The 8,791-nt window shown below is 42.2% G+C and overlaps 2 protein-coding genes across 8 annotated transcripts in view; one reads left to right on the top strand and one right to left on the bottom strand.

Moving 5' to 3' along the window:
* The window catches only part of LOC111950065 (cdc42 effector protein 2-like), a 140,935-nt gene that overhangs the window by 119,793 nt on the left and 12,351 nt on the right, over nt 1-8,791 (top strand). The gene's annotated exons all lie outside the window — the stretch shown is intronic.
* The window catches only part of LOC111951174 (signal-induced proliferation-associated protein 1), a 54,194-nt gene that overhangs the window by 33,538 nt on the left and 11,865 nt on the right, over nt 1-8,791 (bottom strand). The gene's annotated exons all lie outside the window — the stretch shown is intronic.

Here is an 8,791-nt window from a genome sequence, read left to right as displayed (position 1 = left end):
TAAAACTTCCTAAATTAACATGTTTCACCTGTATGCTTGTTGTAAAACTTCTCTAAATTACATGTTTCAACCTGTATTGGCTGTGTAAAACTTCTCTAAATTAACATTTTCAACCTGATTGGCTTGTTTGTAATCATCAAGTTAACGACGGCTTTAATTCTCTAAATTAACATGTTTCAAACCGTATTGGCTTGTTGTTAAAATTCTCTAAATTAACCATGTTTCAACCTGTAATTGCTTGTTTGTAAAACGTTCTCTAAATAACATGTTTCAACCCTGTATTGCTTGTTGGGTAAAATTCTTCTCTATAAATTAACATTTTCAACTGTATTGGCTTGTTTGTAAAAACTCTCTCTAAAATTAACATGTTTCAAACCTGTAATTGCTTGTTGAAAACTTCTCTTAAATTAACCATGTTGTCAACCTGTATGGCTTGTGTAAAAACTGTCTCTAAAATAACATGTTCAACCTGAATTGGCTTGTTGTAAACTTTCTATCTTTAACTACCTGTAAATTTCCAATTGAATTTCAACCTGTTGCCGTGAAATCTCTAATTGTAACTGTATTGTTGTGTAAAACTTTCTTACTTTCACTGTTTAACCTAAATTAAGTTTCCCCGATGTGTTGTTCCCTCAATAATGTAGCAGGTCGAAAACGTGTTCTTCGTCCAGTCCGACAATGTTTGTGTTTTATTTATAATTAGGAATTGTGATAAAGATAATTTTAAGATGGCATAATTGAATAGAAAGATGGCTTCTTTTAAATTTGAATAAATTCACACTAGCTGGTGGTTGGTCATGTCACATGTTGAATCCCTTGATACAGATTTGCATACCTTAAATACCCACTGGTCAGAAATAGTTGACGAGAACGTAGTGTGTGGAGTTTACGTCCGTCAGTATTATTAATCAACCGTTATATCATACAATACGACTAAAAAACAACACACAAACGCTTACTGTCCTCTTTGTTCCGTATCCATTATAGGAGAAGTCCCTCAGATGACAAATTCAGTGGTGCTGAATAAGAGACACTCAATACACTCCCACAACATCACTACTTCCCCATGCCTGAGCAAAGATAATCAATCAAAAGGTAACAACAACCCTGCGACGAGGATCTGTCAGAGGAAAACACCCAGGAACATTACCTACAATATCACATCGAATGGGTAGATACATACATATAGTAGAAAAATATTACTGCTCAGCCATGTGGAAAAAAGCACTTCATAGTTTTTTTCTGTACCGTCATGCTACAGTCAAGAAGAGGGAAATAGTTCATTGTGAAAACTGGCTAAGTGTTTGCATGTTAATGGCATTGGCATAAAGAGAGAGAGAGAGAAAGAACAAACAGGATTAGCCATGGAAGGATTAGCTGTGGCATGGAGATCTGTTTTCACGCCTGTCTTCCTGCCCTGGTGTGTGCCCCTGAGCCGTGCTCAGACACCACGCGCACAGAGAAACACACAGACAGGATGTGACCTACAGACTTGAGGTGGGGGCCTCATAGCTAGGTCAGAAACACTGAGCATAGTGCACTAGCAAGCTCCGATACTCTCCTTTAGTCGATTATCATATACTTATATCATCACTTAGTTACTGACACTGATGCCTCTCCTTTAGTCATTATCATTCTTATCATCACTTTTAACTACACCAATACTCTCCTTTAGGTCCTATCATCACTTAAGTTTACTACATTATACTCAATCTTTAGCTATTATCGTTACTATCGTCACTTATTTAAACTACACTCGATCTCTCCTTTAGTCATTATCATTTATCATCAACTTAAGTTACTACACGATATCTCCTTTAGTTCTAGTTCATTATCATTACTATCATCACTTAGTTACTACACTGATCTTCTCTCCTTATCATTATCGTTACTTATCACTAGCTTAGTTACTACATTGATACTCTCTTTATCATATACCATACCTGATCATACACTTAGTACTACACTGTGATCCTCTCCTTTAGTTAAGTCATTATCATGTATGATATCACTTGTTACTGCATTTGATATCATCTTTAGTCATTATCATTACTTAGCTCACTTAGTTATACACTGATCCTCTCCTAGTCATTATCAAGTTGACTTTATCATCACTTAGTTACTACAATTGATACTCATCTTTATCATTATCATTACTTATCATCATAGTTACTAACCTATCCTCTCCTTTAGTCGATTATCATTACTTATCATCCCTAGTTACTGCATTGAATACTCCCACTTAGTCATTATCTTTATTATCATCACTTAGTTACTCACTGATCCTCTCCTTTAGTTAGTCTTATCATTACTGTACATTACTTATCATCTTACAACATTAGCTACTATCACTTAGTTACTAACTTATTGATGCTCTTCAATTACGTTCATCATAGATACAATCCCCTTAGGTATCATTACTCTTATATCACTTAGTTACTACACTGATCGCTTCCTTTTAGTCATTATCGTTTATCTTATCATCACTTAGTTACTACATTGATACTCATCTTTAGGTCTTACATTCTTATCATCATCTTATTTACTACCACTGATCCTCTCCTTTTAGCATTATCATTACTATCATCACCTAGTTACTCTGATTGATACTGCATAATTTAGTTCATTATCATTACTTATCACTCACTTAGTTATACACTGATCCTCTCTTTAGTCAGTACATTACTTAATCATCACTTTAGTTACTTACCACTGATCCCTCATCTTTATCATATCATAACTTATCATCACTTAGTTACTAACTGATCCTCTCTTTAGTATATACAGTACTTCATCACTTACTTACTACACTGATCCTCTCCTTTAGTTAGTCAGTATCATTACTTATCATCACTTAGTTACTACACTGTCCTCTTCCTTTAGTTAGTCATTATCATTACTTCATCACTTTAGTTACTACACTGGATCCTCTCCTTTAGTAGGTCATTATCATACTTATATCACTTAGTTACTACACTGAATCCTCTCTTTTAGTTAGTCATTATCATACTTTATCATCACTTTAGTTAATACACTGATACTCATCTCCAGTTCCACTCCCAATATTATTCCAATCCAACCAGACAGTAGCTTCTGTGTCTGTTACTTTATTATCATACTTACAAAGCTCTTGCCATTGATTTAAAATAATCAATTGCTGTGGGTGTACAGTCTCTTTCTCGTCTCCACCTTTAAGAGGCATTAATGGTGGTGACACTCTGATGGTTGCACTATGAAGCATGACACACACAAACAAGATGTAGCCTCACATGGAAAGGAGCAAAATTAGCTTGTGTCATCAGGCAAGTTAGCATATTGGATGTAGTTCCAGGCAATGTAAAGAGTACATAGGGGAGACAAAGCCATACGTTGATGTTGAGGCTAGAGAGAGCAGCAGGATGGCTTGTCTGAGCCAGTAGCTACCTGATGAGGTGGAAGACAGGCAACCGTAACCACTGTCCTTTCAGTCAGTCACCAGGGTTAGCTGTTTTAGGCCCTTGCTTTTCTCAATCTTTACTAAATGAACATGCACTGGCTTTGAGTGTGTCTATGTATGCAGATGACTCAACACTATACACGTCAGCTACTAAGCGGACTGAAATGACTGCAGCACTTAACAAAGAGCTGCAGTTAGTTTTGGAATGGTGGCAGGGAATAAGTTAGTCCTAAATATTCCAAAACTAAAATAATTGTATTTGGGACAAATTCATTCACTAACCCTAACCTCACACATCTCGTAATGAATAATGTGGAAAGTGGGCAAGTTGAGGTGACTAAACTGCTTCTGAGTAACCCTGGTTTGTTAACTGTCGTGGTCTAACATGTTGAGTAATACAGTAGCTAAGATGGGAGAAGTCTTCCATAATAAAACCCTGCTCTGCCTGCCTTTTTTTAAAACACTATCAATAACAAGGCAGGTCCTACAGCCAGTTTTGTCCAGGACTCTGTGTTCAGTAGTGTGGTCAGGTGCCACAAAAGGGACTTGGAAAATTACAGGTTGGCTTCAGAACAGGCAGCATGGCTGGCCTTTAAATGTACACGAGGAGCTCTACATTAAGACATGCATGTCAATATCTCATGGCTCAAGTGATGAAGATTGACTTATCACTACTGTTTTTGTAAGAATTGTTGACATGCTGAATGCACCCAGCTGTTCTGTTAAAACTACTGGCACACAGCGTCGGACACTCATGTATACCGCACAAGACGTTACCACCAGAGGTCTCTTCAGCAGTCCCAAGTCCAGAACAGACTAGGAGGCTCACAGTACTACATAGAGCCATGACTACAAGAACTCTATTCCACATCAGGTAACTGATGCAAGGCAGTAGAATCAGATTTAAAAAGCAGGTAAAATAAACCTTATGGAACAACGGGGACTGTGAAGAGACACACACAAAGGTACAGACACATGCATACGCAACATTGTGATATTGTTGTATGGCGGTTATTGTGTATGGTGAACCTGTGTTTGATATGTGGCGGTAGAGATGTAGATGATGTACTGTTTTATCTTTAGCTCATTTAAATACACCCCAACCCCAACACCCACTCCCAACCCCACACCCCACAAAACAACACACAACACACCCAAACCAACCAAACCAAACCAACCACCCGCCCACCCAAATAAACCGCCACACACAACCAAAAAACACCACACAAACACGCCCAAACAACCCAACGACAGACCACCACACACCCCAAGACACACCAACACGACACAACCCACGCAAAACAAACCAAAAACACCCCCAACACCCCACACACAACCAACCCAACCAACCCACAAAAACAATCAACCCAACCCCCACCCCCCACAAACACGCACCCACCCACACACGCACCACAAACACCAAAAACAAACCCCACATCACACCCCACCAAAAAAACACCACAAACAACCAAGCACACCCCCAGAACCACATACACCCCCCACCCAAACCCACCCCCCCCACACAAAATACAAATCCCAACCACAACCAGCGACACAACAAAACCGAAACCAAAGAACAAACCCCGAACCCAACCCCAAGGGGGCATCGAGCAGAAAAAAAAACAACAACCCACCAAAAACAGGAAACCCACGCATCACCTCACAGCTTACAAACATAGATTCATGCCTAACTTATCGTCAAACCAATCCCGTAGACCGACACACCCAACTTGGTTCGTACATTGGACACCCCAACCGACAGAGTAGCTTCCTGCACACATTGCCACACAATCCCTTAACACTATAACATAAATACCAAAATTCATGCACGAAAACAATTCGCCCTCACCAAGCACAGGAACACAACACACCCCCTCAAACTAGCACTGCCTAGTCGAATTTACACACCCAAGCGAGACAAAGACCACAACACACAAAACATAACATGTAAATAACCACACTCTCTCACACAATTAGGACTCATAGGAAGGCTATGTTAGGCAAGCTAGAGATCATTCCACAACACACTCAAAAACAGCAACTCTTCGCGACGCCACGGCCGTCACTCACACGAAGAATTAGCCCTGAAGCCAACGTGACTCAAGTGCCCACAAAGTAGACCTCCCAAGGTGATGCTGTATAGCGCCCTCTCACACCAAGAGACACACACACCGGAAAACGCCACCACACAAAACACAACAAAATCAAACCGAGCAACCAGCACAAAAAAAAAATCACCTAACAAACCCAACAGACACCGCACCCCCACCACAACAACCCACCGCACCAGCCAACAACACCCCCCGCACCACACACCACGACGACGACCGAGCAAGACCACCGCCACGAGCACACATCCCGACACACAACAGAAACACACCACCACACCGCCGCGCCCGCACACGCAGACCACACAAAACAACGAAACCCCAAACCCGCCAACCCCCCACCACTACCCCCCCCCCAACACAACAAACACAACCACCACACAAGCAAACATCACAAACGACGAACCAGCAACCAACAACCCACCCAACACACCCCAACACAGCACACAAGACCCCCCTAATAAGGAACCACCTACGCATCAACAAACGCCCGACACAAACGAACAAACACCACAACACACGCACACCACAACAAACAAACGCCCCCACCCCCAACCCATACTACCGCAGCCAACCCCACAAACACCATACACACACACCACGACGCTCACCAACAACGCCACTAAAACACACACCCAAATCAACACATCCGCCACCACGAGTAGGAACAACACACCCCCCAACCCCACCACACCCACCAAAACAAACCCCCGACCAAACCCCAAACACCAAACACCAAAGCACAAGCCCTCAACGGCACAAGACCCAACACAACAACCCCCAACCACCCAAAGCCACATCGCACACCCCCACACCCCACACCCCAAACCGAGGAAACACTCACCCAAACCCAACCCCAACACGAACCAACCCCCACCCACCCCCCAAACAAACAACCAAACAGCAACAGAACACAAAACAAACAAAAAGAAAAAAAAAAGTAAAAAAGAAAAGAGGACCACAAGAGAGTGAGTAGCCAAGGATAAAGAAGACGGAAGAGGGTGAGAGAGAGAGAGAGAGAGAGAGAGAGAAGAGAGAGAGAGAAGAGGAGAGAGAAAGGAGAGAGAGAGTGAGAGAAGAGAACGAGATGAGAGAGAGAAGAGAAGAGAGTGTAGGCCGGTGCACCGTTCAGGAGGACCAGGCTTAATTTCGAAGCACAATAGCGGGATTAGTGAGGAAAGTGAGGGAGGCCAGTGTCTCTTCCCTCTCGAGGGGGACAGGGTAGGGGTGACAGTTCAGGACTGCTAGAAATGTATTGGTGACAGTCTCTCGGCCTCAGAGCCAGCTGCACAGATAGAGGAGAGGAAGAACAGTGCAGTTAAGCCACATAATAGCAGCAGTGATGAAGTGAGTTCAGTTCCCCTCTCATTGTTTTCACACACACACACACACACACACACACCACACACACACACACACACACACACATTACACCCCCACACACACCTACCCAGCTAAGCTCTGCGTATGACCCCAAATTCTTTAATTATGAATCTCTACTCTAACCACCCCTATGAGACCTAATGTTGATTGGTTATAATTTAACTTGTGTTTTGTCCCTAAAACAACACCAGCTGCATCAGGGTCTGTCCTCTTGTAACCAATGTTCTGCATGACATTGTATTTGTGTATATTAGGGATCCAAGGCAGAAGCTACTCTTCCTGGGGGCCAAACACACCAAAGCGCCCACATTACAGATAAAACAGTGAACTATGTTTGTACTGAATGAGCTAAAGATAAAACAGTACATCATCTAACATCTCTACACCACCACATATCCACAACACAGGTTCACCATACAACAATACCGCCATACAACAATATCACAATGTGTGCGTATGCATGTGTCTGTACCTTTGTGTGTGTCTCTTCACAGTCCCCGTTGTTCCATAAGGTGTATTTGTACCTGCTTTTTAAATCTGATTCTACTGCTTGCATCAGTTACCTGATGTGGAATAGAGTTCTATGTAGTCATGGCTCTATGTAGTACTGTGAGCCTCCCATAGTCTGTTCTGGACTTGGGGACTGTGAAGAGACCTCTGGTGGTACRTCTTGTGCGGTATACATGAGTGTCCGAGCTGTGTGCCAGTAGTTTAAWCAGACAGCTGGGTGCATTCAGCATGTCAACAATTCTTACAAAAACAAGTAGTGATGAAGTCAATCTTTCATCCACTTTGAGCCATGAGATATTGACATGCATGTCATTAATGTGAGCTCTCCGTGTACATTTAAGGGCCAGCCGTGCTGCCCTGTTCTGAGCCAACTGTAATTTTCCCAAGTCCCTCTTTGTGGCACCTGACCACACTACTGAACAGGAGTCTAGATGCGACAAAACTAGGGCCTGTAGGACCTGCCTTGTTGATAGTGTTGTTAAAAAGGCAGGCAGAGCAGGGCTTTATTATGGACAGACTTCTCCCCATCTTAGCTACTGTATTATCAACATGTTAGACCACGACAGCAAACCAGGGTTACTCAGAGCAGTTTAGTCACCTCAACTTGCTCACTTTCCACATTATTCATTACGAGATGTAGTTGAGGTTTAGGGTTTAGTGAATGATTTGTCCCAAATACAATTATTTTAGTTTTGGAAATATTTAGGAYTAACTTATTCCCTGCCACCCATTCCRAAACTAACTGCAGCTCTTTGTTAAGTGCTGCAGTCATTTCAGTCGCTGTAGTAGCTGACGTGTATAGTGTTGAGTCATCTGCATACATAGACACACTCAAAGCCAGTGGCATGTCATTAGTAAAGATTGAGAAAAGCAAGGGGCCTAAACAGCTACCCTGGTGACTGACTGAAAGGACAGTGGTTACGGTTGCCTGTCTTMCACCTCATAGGTAGATACCTGGCATCAGACAAGCCATCCTGCTGCTCTCTCTAGCCTCAACATCAACGTATGGCTYTGTCTCCCCTATGTACTCTTTACATTGCCCTGGAACTACATGCCAATATGCTAACTGTGCCTGATGACACAAGCTAATTTTGCTCYTTTCCATGTGCAGGCTACATCTGTTTGTGTGTGTCATGCTTCATAGTTCAACCATCAGAGTGTCACCAAGCCATTAATGCCTCTTAAAGGGAGTGGAGAGCGAGAAAGAGACTGTAACCCAAGCACATTGATTTAGTTGAAATCAATGGCAAGAGCTTTTGTAAGGTATGATAATAAAGTAAACAGACACAGAAGCTACTGTCTGGTTGGATTTGGAATAATATTGGGAGTGGAACTGGAGATGAGTATCAGTGTA

This window comes from Salvelinus sp. IW2-2015, linkage group LG23 (assembly GCF_002910315.2).
Source record: "Salvelinus sp. IW2-2015 linkage group LG23, ASM291031v2, whole genome shotgun sequence".
In the NCBI taxonomy this organism is placed as follows: domain Eukaryota; kingdom Metazoa; phylum Chordata; class Actinopteri; order Salmoniformes; family Salmonidae; genus Salvelinus; species Salvelinus sp. IW2-2015.
Note: the sequence above shows the minus strand (reverse complement) of the source record. Positions and strands in the feature narration are given on the sequence as shown.